Below are 13,466 nucleotides of genomic sequence, written 5' to 3'. Positions count from 1 at the left end.
AAAAGTTTGCGTTTTAGGGTTTAGGCAGATTCTCCAGTCTTCCGGGAATTACAAATATAAAGAATTTGGGGTCAACACTCTCTTCCCCACTCTCTCTGAACTTGGCATCTCAGGACTGTTGGAAAAGAGGTGAGTTGTATGACATACATCTAAGTGTCACTCCTACTCTGCTTTCCCATACTGCCTTGCAGGGTACCTCTAACTGGGTGCTCAGTATCTTCCCACGCTGCTATCCTGACAGAGCTACTTTTCCTACGCTGCCTTACAGGGTACCTTTAACCGTGCACTAAGTCATGTTCCCACACTGTTATCCTGACAGGGTACATTTTCACACTGCCTTACAGGGTACTTTTTACTGTTCACCTCAGTTAGTTTCCCATACTGCGATCCTGACAGGGTACCTCACAGATAGTTTGTCACTCTCAAATGATGTCTTTGTTCTTAATTCCTCAAATACTTAAACTACTTCTTATTGGAAATGTGATGCTATCAATCTGACCAAAATACACTAAAATTATTAATCTGACTCCAATCTCATCTCACCTCTTTCCGCGCAGTTCGTTGATGGGGAAGGATCAGGAGGCGTCCTGGTTCTCAGTTGAACACAAATTTATTAACAATATGTCAAGAATATGCATTTACAGAGATCTCTGGTGCAGCCTCATTTCCCTGTTCCCTACATGTTGCAGAGACAGTTCATGAGACTGACCCTGACTCTCTCTCTCAGCACCAATATTTAGTCACTAACAGAGTTTTCTAAAGAATGTAGGTTGAGTCATCTTCTTATTGGCTCTCCAGGTGTTGTCCCCCTCTTATTGGCTGCTGGCCGTCCTCTGGCTCTGTCTGTGACTGGCATTCATCAAGTGGGTGATCAGCCCCCCTCACTTATCTGTTGAGAAACTGTTAGACACACAAATCTCGCTTCCTTCCTTCCTTTGATTGTTTACCTTCCTCACTTCGACTGAAACACCTCAACTCTAATAAAGTAATTGCTGACTTGCGTTATTCGTGTTACACAGTTACTTCTTTTTATTATTGGGTATAAACATTAACTTCACTTGTGGTCACTCTCTACTCTGGGTGCTCCATAAAATCCCAGGAATCCCCAGCCCCCCTCAAGTGTCCTGCAATGCATACCAACAACAATGAGCACATGTGTACCACCAAGTTAGTAAAAGCACATCTGTATAGTATTGTTAATAAAAACATGTCTACATGGGCTATACATTCTTTCAGGACCCGTCTTGTTGTGGTTCAGGGCTTACCTCACAGGTAGATCATACAGAGTGTAATGGCAAGGAGAAGTGTCTAAACCACATTGCTTATTGACAGGGGTACCACAGGGATCAGTGCTTGGTCCCCTACTTTTCTCATTATACACCACGTCCACCTGACAACACAGGTGTCTCAGCTCAGATATCAGAGTGTCTGGCTGATATCTTCACATGGATGAAGGAACGCCACCTTCAGCTACATCTGTCCAAAACTGAGCTCATCTTGTTCAACCACAGATCAATCTCCTGCTTGATTCAAACCAGCTTGTGCCACAAACTTTGACAGAAATCTGGGTGTCATAACTGATGACAAGCTGACCTTTAAGGTTTATGTGGTCTCGATGGCTCGATCCTATAACATCAGGATGATGCTCCCAGCCCAGCACGGCTCCAAATCTCTAGCCAGACTCTTCTCCTCTGTTGTTCCCAAATGGTGAATGAATTACCTAACTGTATATGATCCACAGAGTCCCTTTCTACTTTAAGAGATGTCTGAAGACTCATCTGTTTAGGGAACACTTAAGCCTTTAATCTGAGCCTTCTCCTCTTTGTCCTCAGGGGTAGAATGAGTCAGAAGGTCTCAAACCCAACTCTGAGTGAATATTTAGCACTGATAATTGAATTTTGGTAATGGTTGATCTATATTGTTGACAGTGATTTTGCTGTCGTAATTTTAGATCGGGAAATAATAATATTAATCAACTGCACTTCTTCTGGCACTAGATGGCAGCACATGTGGCCAAATAACTTATTCTTGCTTTTTTTGAGGGGACTTTCTACGCCTTTAATTGGATGGTATCAATGCCAGTGGATAGAGCGGGAAACAGGGCAAAAGTGGGGAAAGGAACCACAGGTCGGACCCGAACCCGGGCCACCTGCGCAAGGGTCAACCCCATGGACTACAACCCAAACCACTGGGCCCCTTTTGCCCGGCAAAATAACTCAAAGCACTGTATTTCTTGCTTATGTTGCATGTCACATTGGACAGAAAATAATTGTAGAATTGTAGAAGTTAGAACAGACCACTGCAGTATAGCTGCCACGTATTGGTTGGAATGAACACGTGTTTAAGGCAAATGAAAGTGAACCTGTTTCCAGTCCTTACAGGTCCTGAAAAGAGTTTTATGTTTCCAGACAATCCTTAGGTTGTCTGACTTCTATAACCCCAACAAAAGATCAGGCAAAGATTTTACACAAACCTGCTAAACAACTTGATAAATTATCTTAGATTTTCATGATCCACATACCTTGGAAACAGCAAATCTTGCACAGGCCTCAGGTGTGTAGCTGGGGAAGGAAGAGAATGTCTAGTGGACAAGAAGAGTACTGCAGGAGTGAACACAGCCCAGGTGGGGAAAGCAGATGCTCAAGGCAGGAAATCAGGGCAAGGGAAGAGCAGATTAGTGAGTGCCAAACAGACCAAAAGATTCATCCAGACGACATCTGTGATTCTGCGAATGGCTGATTTCAAACCAGGTCACTATTCGCTCCTTTAATCACTTTAAACCTGCATCAGCTTGAAACCTTTCCAAACAGCACTCATCGTTTTGTAATGGAACACATCTTTCTCCACGGCTCCAGCTTTTCACAGGATTGTCTCATTATCATCTGAGGTATTTATCCTCATCCTCAGTTATTGTCCTGACCTTCTCATTAGAGAGCTCACTCTTTAGTCTCCTGTCCTGGCGCTGAATCCTCCCCTCGCTCCTCTGTCGCCCTCCTGTCCCCGCGCCATACCTCCTCTCTGTGTGTTAATTGGCTACAATGGTGCCTGGTGCTGCGGGGTTTAACGGCGCTTTACATCGGTCCAAGAGCGTCGCCCCAGGCCAAATGTTTGTCCTCCACTTACGCTATATTTAGCTCACACTCAATTTGATTATCACAGGACAATGGTGGTGTTTGGCACAGGAAATGTGACCAAACTGAGCGATGTGTTTGCTGTGTGTTTCTACAGCAATCCATACAGTGGTCTACTCTACTTGGCAGAAACAGTAATGAGATAAGATGCAGTTACATGAAATTCAGAGCCACAGTAGTCATGGACAGGCCGGTCACAAGAAGAAACAGTGGAGACTCTTCATTCTTTTTAATTCATAGTCAACCAACATCTTTATGAGACTCCTCGATATCTGACTAAAAATTGACCAAGGGATGTTTGGTACAGAGGAAAATGACAGTTTCTTGTCTGTCTTTCTGTATCTTTATGAAATTGAAAGCTAACGAAAAAGTCATCTTTAAAATCCAAATCCAAAATCTGAGTTATAAAACCTGAATTGAAAGAAAAATGTAAAGATTTTCATTGACAAAAGTTTAAGCGGTATCCACTGGATGGTCGGCTCTGCAGCCCGTTGGTTTTCACATTGTACTTAAAATCTTATAGAGAGCTAACAAAGCTCTTACTAATCTCATAAAACCAAAGATTTCCACTGATAGGGAGGTTTGTACGACTCACTGTATCAGATTTACTATTTTTCGTTTCGTTTATCTGCTCTGTCACGCCACCATGTCCTAAAAACAGACTGTATCACTCTCTTCTTGCTCCCTAACTGTCTCCCTTAAAATGTTTACACCTTAACCTTATTAAAAACTTATTTTTCTCAGCTCATAGTTTTTTTCTTTGACTTTTTTTTTTTTTTGCTGTTTCTGTCCCTCAGAAAAAAAAAAAAAAAAAAAAAACATTATACGGATCAGGATATGGACCAGGACACAAACAGAGCCTTCTGTCCAAGCTTCATTTCCATATTTCTGCACGTTTCCATTAAGATCACGGATATGGACCCAAAGGAGCAGTACAACCGAAAAATGTGGGGGCAGTGTTGCTGTTGCTACCTGATACGTAGCTTTAGAGAGACATAAAGAAGAAAAAACAACAGTAACAACATTCGGGATGTATTTAACTGCCTCACTGACCTCTGCCTCCTACAACACTGGTACATTAACAATACCTCCTCCACAGTTGCCATGTTTGGTTTTGAGTTTGTTATTGTCATAAACTTTTGACTTTGGGCTGCCCCCCCTGGTGGATGTATTGGTTAACTGCAGTGCCGACATAAAGGACGTATGGAAGTATGTGAACAGTGACGGTAACACTGTTTGAAAAAGGAGGGATATATTTTCATACATAAAGCGAGGAGAAATGGGTTTTAGACCATAGACTAAAAAAAAGGGATGTCATCTTGCTCAGCTTGAAGTGAGGTCACCATGAAAACTGCTCCCCCTGGTGGTTGGCTGCAGTGTAGGTCAAAAAATTCAGCTCCCCAGTCATTCCAGATGGGCTGTGGTCAAACTTTAAAAAATTAATACTCCTGGTAGAAATGTTTCTCACGTCTGATTGCTGTGGTGATTTGAAGATACCACTTGGCTGCCTTGAATTCAAGTCCTCTTTTTTCTGAAGAGTTTTGTTTTTATTAATTATAGAAGGTTAAAAACAAGACTCTAGGCCAGGGGTGGGCAAACTTTTTGATTCGTGGGCCACAATGGGTTCTAACATTTGACAAAGGGGCCGGACCAGGAGCAGATGGATGGAGTGCTTTGGTAACTATCAGGGTATCATTCGTTCATTCCATATCCGTTTTAGAATCCAAAATCGGAAAACGGAAAACGACTTGTTATTCAATTTTTCGTTTTCAAATCAAAAATCAGAAAACAAGTAAGGGTCTATTTTAGAGAATGGAATTATAATGGGATTTTTAATCCGTGTATGGTTCGTTCTTTCGTTATTCTGTTTCAAAACGAAATCTAAAAAAAAACGAAAAAACGGACTTGTTTTTTTTGTTTTTCTGTTTTAAAACCAAAACGGAAAAACGGAATTACAGAAAAACAGAAAAACACGTTTTTTCTGTTCTGGTTTTAAAAATGAAAAAACAAAAAATAATAAAAGATTGTGTCAAAATTGTTTGTGTGATATTTTGATATTAAATGTGAACTCTCTATATAGGAAACATCAGAATTGCAGGGAAAATAAAACATTCACAAGGTTTATTCATTTGATTTTTCAAGTTCGGCGGGCCGGATTAAAACGTTTAATGGGCCGCATGTGGTCCCCGGGATGTAGTTTGCCCATGCCTGCTCAAGGCTGCCCTCGTTGGATGTATTAGTTAAAAGCAATGGCCACATGAAGGAAACATGGAGGTATGTGAGCAGTGACGGTAACATTGAAAAGGACATTTACATTTTCCTACATGAAGAGAGTATAATTGGGCCTTTAGTCGACTAAAGTTCCTAACTGAAGTCACATTCACAGCCGAGGTGAATTCTTCATATCAACTGTGCACTATAAAGTCTTACCAACAGACAACAAACATCAAAAATCAGTAACTATCTTTCTTTTCAGATGAGTAATGACAAAGTAGAAGAGCTTTTCTTGAAGTGAATGATGTTAAATGAGCTGATACAAGGCTCAAATACGGTTTATGATCTATGAGACTCATAAACACTAAGGAAATAACAACACAGCAGTTAAACACACAGCTGCTGGCTGACCTGACCACCAACACCTGCCGTCATGTTCGTCAGTCTGCTTCTAACAGAGTCTTTCAAGAACCAGCACGTCTGTCTGTTTTTACCACAGAGCCATAAAAATCTGTCGTTTATTGATTCATCCACGGAAACATAAAGGTTTACTACTTTGACTAGGAAGGAGTCAAGGAAAGGAGCTACAAGTGAGGAAATGTGGGATACCCACAAAACTAGGATTAACGTTGTCTCGGCCAGGACAGTCTTGAAAAAGAGATTTTTAATCCTAATGAGGTTTTATCTCCTGGTTAAATAAAAGTTAAATAAATAAAATAAATAAATATTTAAGTTGTAGTTATTTTAACTTTAATCTGATTTTTAAAAACAATAAACAAACACATTACCATGAACAGGAAGTCTGAAAACACACACTCTTTGTGGCACGTGGCGCACAGTCAGGTCAGATTTAAGATCTGCGTTTACTGCGAGGTATTTTCAGCCCATTATGCAGCATAGACTGTCTGGTATGGTTGCCGCAGAGTTTTAAAGATATATCAAATCACAATTTTGCGCAGGCATCGCATGAAGTGTAAATCTCTGTGGCGCTGACTGCACGCGAGCTGCAAAACAAAAGCTGGACCCTTTGGAGGCCGACGGCTGACACACTGTACACTTGACACAGATTTCCAGGGGCCGCTCTTAATCTTATGTGGAATCTCAATCAGGAAGGCGGATTCCTTGGTGATCCCTGAGAAGGTCACAGCTGTGTGGGCACACAATGAAGCCAGCGTGCCAGCTGACCACGGTTCACGGAGGCTGCTTTCCTCAACCCACAGGATTGAGGGCGCTAGTGGTTGCCATGATCGGGGAAGCACTGACGGAGGACGGGGATGGCAGTGACAGAGCACTGACATGATCTCATTTATGGTTCTGCTGCCTGGATACAGCCAAGGGATGACAGAGGGCTGAATAAATAGACAGGGAAGCCAAATCTGGATATTACAGTTTCCTGGAGTGACAGTTTACTCTGGAGAATGACAACAGTCCAGGTTCACAATCACATAAAGCAAAAACCAACCACACATTATCTGAAGTGAAAACCAAAGTGCAATTCCATGGATAGTCACTAGAGGCTGCCTCCAAAAATGACTCAAACCATATTAGCTGCAATAGAGATTAGCTATTAAGGCAAAAAGCGCGTTTAAAGCAGCCTGGGAACTTTTTTATTTTTGTTGTAAAGATCAGCTTTTTTGAACTGGTGTGTTTGTGGTTTCCAGTTGAAGAGCCATCACTGCTCTGTTTTTGGCTGTAAACAGCTACATAGTTCCATGCTCAAGCTTCCCATCTCAGAAGAAGACAGACCAAGTGTCTAGAGTTCATTTATCAAGGTAATGTGCCAGCTACACTCAGTAAAACCGTGCATGTGTGTGCTAGTCACTTCACGGCCGACTGCTTTTCCAACTTTGGACAGTCCAACAGAGGGCTAGCCAATAGACTGGTCCTGAATCCAGGCGCATTACCAACCATCCTCCAACAAACCTGGGACCCTGGAAATGTAAGTATTTTAAATGCTGTGTGCTGTGGAGCAGATGGAAAAGCTTTTCCTCAGCGTCCCCCCTGTCTCTGTGTTAGCTTCAGGATGCTAACTTTAGCTGCAGTTAGCCTGTTGTTTTAGCCTGTAATGTTACGGTAAACGAGCTTCTCTGTTTTCTAAACATTGTGCACTCGGAGCTCGTGGCCCTGCTCTCAGTGTCGCGGAAGAGCGGGGCGGTATCAGCAGTGGCTCATTTACATACCAAGGCCACGCCCACTAAATCAGAGCGTTCTGAACAGAGGGGCTATGAGAGCCTGGAAACAATGCTGCTGTTCTTGATTTATTGGCTTTTTGGACCAAAACATGTTACTACCATTTTATGAAGACATCAATGATCCAGATTAAACTGCAGAAAAGGAGCAGGATATGGGACCTTGAATAAGCCACATACTTAAAAGTATTTCAGTATCATGCCAACTTCATGTTTTAGCCTTTCTGTCTGCATCCTTCTTCAACTCCTGCCGTACAGGATTTGTAGGGATTCATCTTAAACCGCTTCGTTCTCTCATAAAGTTCTTAGTATTACCCTGAGTCTGAAAGATGCTATATATAAACCCGCCCTGCTAAACAAATCCTTTGCTTTAATAAACATGCTGTCTGCTGAGCTGAAGTACAGCGAGGCTTAATTTTATAGACCATCACAACTTCACTGTGTATCCCTCACATGTTGCACTCATGAACAGGTTATTTCTGTTTCTTTGACGGGCTGGATGTTCCCGTTCCTCTGTGTGTAAATATTACATAAACTGTATCCATGTCAGCCCTGAAGATGCAGTTTAAGGTATGTATCATCTGCAGGAACAACAGCAGATGTGAGTCTGAAAATACAAAAAGATCTCATTGCAAAGACACTTTTTAGGCGTCTGTGCGAGCGCCAAGCCAAATAGCCAAAGAAATCTGAGCGAACACCAGGAGAGTCAGCACGCCGCACTCCTGCCTGGCCGCTACAAATTGGGAAGCTGAAACGCTTCAGATTCAGGATCAGATAAGTTGCACCTTATTTAATTGCATCTAAAGGGGTCGTTAAATCTGGAGTCATGCATTAATTTGAGGCTGGTATTGTGAACATGTTATTAAAGCAGTATCTGGTGATATGTCATGAACTATTCTCCATGTGTGCTCAGTGTGTCGTCGGGCAGATATAGTCAGCAGCACACATTTTGTACATACAGATACCGAGCACACGTGGATGCACTGAGGAACACACCGAGCATGAAGGTGACATCGACAAACCAGTCCTTAAACACAAAATCATCCAGGAGCACACAGTCCAATTATGATTCCTGTGGTGCTGTGTCCCACACAGAGCAAAATGCTGCGGCTAATTAGCAGCAGCTAGCTCTAGCATCAAGTTCAACAGGGTTAAAGAAAGAATGACACCTTAATATTTTTAGACCAATTAGGGAGTGTCCTTTTTGGCTGTTTTAAATGCTTGATTCTGATTGGCCTAAACCTCTTTACGACACCTTTGGCCAGAATCGCCTGCACACTGTTGATAACATGACTCTTAACAAGGTGTGTGTTTGTTTTTGAAAAAATGAATGGAGATCAGATTTTTTTTATAACTCTTCTTTGTTCAAGACAACTTTTTGTTGGATACAACACATGTATTTATCAACTGTTACAGAGCGCTACAGTTTGAAATGTGATAACAAACGTCATTTTGTACCATAGTTTAATAGCCGCTCTACTCACAGCCCAGTGCTCTAAGACATGTCTGTAACGTGCAACATCAGTGAATCCTGGTTCTGTCCTGCCAGTCGTCTACCAATTAGAGCTAACGTAACCTCACTCTTCATTTTATTGATACTCTCAAGTTTGAACAGACCTCTGCAGAATAACTGCTGACTGTGGGTTGGAATGAACGTTAGCACAAACAGCTTAGCCTGTGTTTTGGCCTTAAGCTTGTATTTTAGATTTAAGCTTCTGTCTAAGTCCTTTAGCCCATGTTCTAGCCTTTAGCTTGTGTTTTAGCCTCTAGACCATATTTTAGCCTTTAGCTGGTCTATTAGCCTTTAGCTCATGTTTAAGCCTAAAGCTTTTTTTTTTCTTTAGCCCATGTTTTAGCCATAGACTGTATAAAAAATGGATGTAGTCTCCAAACGTCACCCGTCTGTTTCTGAAACAGAAAATGAAGCACATCGGCTATAGCGGCCATATTGGTAGTGGCAAGTGCTTCGCGTACAGCTATAGGGCGCCTGTCGGTCACGTGACCCTGGGCTATGCCTCTGATTGGGTGTGCTTGCGATTTTAATATCCTCTGAACAGCCGGGTTAAAAAAAAATTCACCCCCCATACAGTGGGTGCCGGTAGTAAAATTAGCGACTCAGACAGGAGACGTTTTTTGAACCAGGCTTTAAATAGGTTAATTTCTTCTTTGAAAACGACTTTTTGTAGCTTGGTGTGTATGTAACTTCCGGGACTTCCCGTGCTATCCTCAAGTGGACACTCGAGAAACAGCAGATTTTAGCACTTCAGCATCGTCTCAAATTCTTAGACTGGAGATTGCCGCTTGGTTTTTGCCTTTAGCCCATATTTTAGCCTTTAGCTCGTGTTTTAGCCTTTAGCCCATGTTTTAGCCTTTAGATGGTATTTTGGCCTCAAGCTTGTGTTTTAGCCTTAAGCTCGTCATTTATCCTTTAACCCATGTGTTAGCCTTTAGCTTGTGCTCTATCTCTCTCCTGTTTATCTTTCTTCTGCTATTCTGTCCTTTTTTTGTCTGAAGTTCGAAAAATGTATAGTTAACAAATGGTTATGCAAAACAGAATCCTGACAGGGTGAGACATGTTGTTCTTCTTGTTCCACTTGCCAATAGTAAGATTCAATTATTTATAGCCCTTTTACTTGTATTTTATGTAATTGATGTATGCACATTTTGGACTAAAAATCTATTTTAATTGAAATAAAAATGGAGTAAGTTATTCCAAGTTCCACGTGTTGTAATATCAATTGATCTGTCATACTCATGTGTCAGCCGTGCTAACATCACTTGCTGTCCTTTTTGTCATGTGCTGCTGTAATGAGCCAACGCTCTGACTGACCAGTACATACTCTGCTCCTGTTCAGGGATTAAATGGCAGCAAATGGACAAACAGGCCGAGCGCTCATCACTCCACACAAAGAGTCGAGGGGTTTACTGAAGCGGCCAGCTGCGGCGGCGAGCACCTGAGTGCAGTCACAAAAAACAATGTTGAAAGCACTAAAGGTTATTATTGGAGCTTTGTAATGGAGCATGCTGGTCTAATCAAAGCTCAGATAGTATTTGTTAAGTGCAATTTTCCAAACCAGAGACGAGGGTGATGGAGTAAGACTGTTAGGGATCTTGTATTTCAGCTGTTAGGGTGAAGTAAGGCCAAAGAAAGTGACCAATTAACCAGTTAGCCCCTTTGCCTCAGCTCACCCTGATTGGAGACATTCTGGAGCCACAAAATCTACTTCAAAATAAAGACCATAAAGAGTATGAAATTTGATACATAGTCAAAATCTAGTGAATAAATATCCAAAAATAAAGTTATTATTAAATTTACGAAGAAATTGTACATGTGATGTCTTCTTTTTTCTTTTTAATTAATTTGCAAAAAATTCTAAAAATTTGAAAAAAAAAAGAGGAAAATACAAAAATTGCAATACTAGAAAAAAATGAAAATTCTAAAAATTTGAATAAAAGGAAAAAAAGGAAAATACAAAAAAATGCAATACTAGAAAAGATGAAGAGTAAAAAATTTGCAAAATTGCAAAAACTTTTGTTAAAACTTCAAAAAATGCAAAAAATTTCTAAATGTGAAAATTTTGCCAAATTTTTGAAATGTGAGAATTTTGCCAAATTTTTGAAATGTGAAAATTTTGCAAAAAATTCTGAAATGTGAAAATTTTGCAAAATTTTTGAAATATGAAAATTTTGCAACATTTTGAAATATCCAAAATCTGCAATTTTTTTAATTTTCAAAAAAAAAAAATCTAAATTATATTATTACTTATTATAATTTTTATATTATAAATTTTAATGCAAGACTTTTTTTAGTGTCATGTCTTTTATCATTAATACCCTCTGTAAGAAAAATATATTTTTAATGTTTTTATTTTAATAATATTTTTTTAGAGCCAAAGGAGTCAAAGAGCCACATGAGGCCCCAGAGCTGCAGGTTGAAGACCCTTGGTCCGACCTCTGGCATCACCTCTCAGGAACTCAGTCCATGAAGAAAGGCCCGGTTATATATGAAGACCCATAAATCCAGGTTAGCTGTTACATCTAGGCGTCAAACCAACAACAAACAAATATCACTGTTGTGGAACAAACACCCCACCGTATCCTCCCTGTTTATCCTCAGTTTTTCCACATCACCACCTTCCTCTGGTTCCCCAGCTCAGGTCTCCTGTGTCAGACTTTGCAGCCCAGCGTGCTGGCTTTAAGGGATCCGGGCCTTTGTTTGTTTAGTAATTTGCGCTGCAGGAGGGCACGGTTAAAGCCAGGGGCGTCCTGAAAGTTTATAACTGTTTATCTGTGAGTGCAGGCATTAGAGGGCCCTTCATGTGTCTGCTGAAGGACAAAGGTAAAGTCAGGTAAACAATGTGAAATACCCGCTCACACATCACCACCTGCCCGCCGCAGCTGGCTTCACATCGCACCCCGACATAAACCAGAATAACAAGGATGAGATTTATGAAAAGTCAGATGCTCTGCCAGCAAGATCACTCACACATGTCAAGGTAAACAGGATGAAGAGAGAAGTGTGCCACCGCCAAGTTCTAGGTCAAAGGCTCAGTTCCTCAAATATAAAACATTTATTTTTTTATTATATATATATTTTTTTATTATATATATATTTTAAAAGTTATATTGTTTTCTATTTATTAATTTTTTTCAAAAAGAAAAGAAAAGAAAAAAATTATATAAAACATTTAATACTCGTTTGTGATTGGTTGACTAAGGACGTCTCCTTCTATAATAAACGTAATTTATACAACTAAGCCACAGCACCATCGCTCCTTTTACTGGGTCAAAATCTTCTGACCCCACAGGTCTGCAGAGGTCAGGACCTTCTGCCACCAACAGGTCAAAAAGTCATTTTCAGAGAGGCCAGTTTAGTGGTTTGCTTCGTGGTTAAAGCGTCCCATGCTTTAAAGTTTCCATCAGCACAGCATCTGTCCCTGGTTTGACAGCCTAATTTTACCCAGTTTCCCACTTTACTGTCTCATACAAGCAAAGAAAGAGCAGAAATATTCAGGCTTTATGTATACTGTCCTTCAGATATCTCTGTCATTGCATTCAGCCTCTGTCTGAACAACACTTCATTCATGCAGGTATCTGGGAAACTGCATATATTTTTTTTGTTATACGTTTAGGCCTGTTGTCCACATGAAACCACATTTTTCGTCACTGAAAATGATGTTTTCTGTAAACCCCGGCCAAAATGATAATTTAGGAAAACTCTGGTTTTATGGTTTTGTGTAGATGCCGGGAAACAGAGTTTTTGGATCTCAAATGTCACAACTGAATGACAGGTTTTACTCTGGGAAAAAAAGCTATCCATTTTGAGTTTGGCACGCTTCGAGCCGCACTCACCAGCGGATTTGCCCGCTGCGTGTGGACAAAAATATTTCACAAACAAATGAGGGGACATAATTGTTTTTGAAAATACCCAGCTATGTTTGTACAAGGCCAAGAACTACGACTTTTATTACATTTTCTTCACATGTGCACAACCTGGGGCAAACATGCTAAAATGCTAAAGCTCCAAGTTGCTGTTTCCTGTATCTGACTTTACATCAAGATTTCAGACATTTTATGACAGAATGTAGATTTTCAAAAAGGGATTCGGCCTCAGACAGATCATCCAATCATCATGCAGAAGCCCAGCGTCCAGGCCAGCCCACTGCCTCATAGACCCCCAGAGACGCTGAGCGTCCGATGGGCGGGACAAAGCCCAGCGTTTATCCAATGACCGTCCAGTTTCCACAGTGGAACAACCCACTCTACGCTTCCCCACTGAAGTCAGAAGACGCTCAGCGTCTGACTGTGTTAAAGCTCTGAGACGCTGCGGGGATGAATGAGAAGGAGGTGGAGCCAGTTACCTGTGATAGGAGCTGATTCGGAACAAAAGATGAAGGAATTCTAGCGCAGATTTTATCAATGAAATGTTCAC

This window comes from Halichoeres trimaculatus, unplaced genomic scaffold, assembly GCF_033239565.1.
Source record: "Halichoeres trimaculatus isolate MK-OKI-2021-1 unplaced genomic scaffold, fHalTri1.1 fHalTri1_scaffold_4, whole genome shotgun sequence".
Classification (NCBI taxonomy): Eukaryota; Metazoa; Chordata; class Actinopteri; order Labriformes; family Labridae; genus Halichoeres; species Halichoeres trimaculatus.
The sequence above is the reverse complement of the archived record's forward strand: the minus strand, read 5'-3'. Positions refer to the sequence as shown.